The sequence below is a fragment of the Medicago sativa genome, chromosome 3 (genome assembly GCF_051527215.1).
Source record: "Medicago sativa cultivar Bolivia chromosome 3, Bolivia_mono, whole genome shotgun sequence".
Taxonomy (NCBI): Eukaryota; Viridiplantae; Streptophyta; class Magnoliopsida; order Fabales; family Fabaceae; genus Medicago; species Medicago sativa.
The window spans coordinates 97,875,061-97,877,217 of record NC_140751.1 but is presented as its reverse complement, the minus strand read 5'-3'; positions in this window follow the sequence as shown (position 1 = coordinate 97,877,217).

Below are 2,157 nucleotides of genomic sequence, written 5' to 3'. Positions count from 1 at the left end.
GTTGGTATTAAGCTATACTCCCTCCGTCCCAGAATAACTGACCCATTTTCTAAAAAAAAGTGTCCCAAAATAACTGACCCATTTCAATTTTCAATACAACTTTCATCATTTCCAATACAATATAACACTAAATAATCCTACTTTTATCATTCCCAATACAATATATTCTACTTTCCCCTTCATTTATACACTTTTCTTAATCTGTGTGAAAAACCAAAGTAGGTCAATTATACCGGGACGGAGGGAGTAATAACTTGACTATTTGCCTTAAACGGATAACATGGGTCATGCTGACCTTTCCACCTATCTATCCTGTACAAGAGATCTCTTGTAAGATCCTTTTGCATTCCTCCATTAGATATGGAGTGTGAGTGTGGATCTCTTCCCTTCTACTATCTTTCAATACAAGTGGCATTTAGCATGGCTAAGGGCAAGAGTTTCCCACCATGGGAAAGTAAATTTTGACCATTAAATCAAGTAAAGAACACTCTCTTATGGTACACTCTCAACACTATATTATTATTTCACTATCTTCCTCCATCATCTCTTCTTCAACGTGACATTCAATCTTCAACCAAAAACATAAAAACTCAACAATTCCAAAAATTAAAAACTCTTCAAACTCTTCTTCATCAATAATCCGGAAATCAAATTAAAATTAAACAACTCAAACAAAGTCAGATCTAAAAAAAGGAAATAAGTCTACAAAATGAAAAAGAAATTAGATTTGGAAAATGAAAATTGACCGGCTAATGATATTGGGTTATTATTAGTCTGAATACAACAACAACCTTTTCGAGTATGAACAACTACCCAGAAAGTGAACACATAGTGCAGCGACCAAATTTTGATAACCCAGTTGCAAAAAATGAAACTTTATAAATATATATCATCATCTTGTTTAACTGGACGGTTAAACTTCTACAATCCTCCAAACAAAAATTCAAAAAAGAAAGAAAAAGAACTAGGAGAGAGAAAGATCATAAAGCCATGGACATTGTAGACAGTTTACTTGGTGAAGAAACTCTTGGTGTTGGTTTGAAATTCAACTATGTGTGTAAAAACAAAAAACACACAAATTTGTCAGTGGGATTTTTGATAGAATATTCAAGAAAGGGAAAAAGTTATTCATAGATCGTGAACTTGAAGTTGCTGGTGGTGGATTGGGGCATGGAGGAGAGAGAGTAGCATGAAAGATAGTATAGAAAAAAATATAGTGTTGAGAGAGTATGATAAAAATGTGGTCTTCACTTGATCTAATGGTTAAAATTTACTTTCCTATGGTGGGAAACTCTTACTCTTACCCATGCTAAATGCCACCTTCAATACAAGTAACACTAAAATGATTTAGATAACATAGGATTCCGTCTAGTGGAAGAAATTGAGTTTTACAATGTGGCGAATTAATGTGTAAATTAAGAGTGAAAAAGGCAGGAAACCGTCTATATTTGGTTCATACTTCATACAATTCTTTCTTTTTTAAATAGACAACATTAAAAAAAAAAAGTTACAAAATTTAGTTAAGGGAAATGTTAACCAGTGTCCTCGGGACACTGATTAAGGACCTTAAATAGTAATTTTTTATGAAAGTTTGTGTAATCAGTGCATTGGAAATTGAAAACTTTAACATTTTAAATAATTACTTATTTTAGTATGCTTAAAGAGTGTCCTGGAGGCACTCGTTAACAAGACCCTTTAGTTAAAAGGATTAGCAGAGACCACTAATAAAAGTACAAATTGTTTACCTAAACAGATTAGCATAGAGGCATTACCTAAACAGATTAGCATAGAGGCCACTGATAAAAGGCTTTGACCTCTTTCGGGGGTGACACACTTTTTTGACACGAGCAAAATCAAGTCACCTAGTATAAATTCTGTTATTTGATAAAAACAACCATATAGGTGTTTGTGGAGTTACAGCAGAGTTCCGCAGACATGCAAAATAAACCATACTTAAATTTTTTTGATTTATCATTGTGCATATATCATCAACTATCTGCCCCAATCCATCTCAAAGAGCACTTGTTTTTACCCCAAATAAATCACCTATGAGTGACTGTATGTAAGAGCCTCCACATTGAACTTCGATCCCCTGAACCAACGTACTTATAAATCATATGTATTATTATTGTTTGTTAAAATAGATTTAGATCTTAA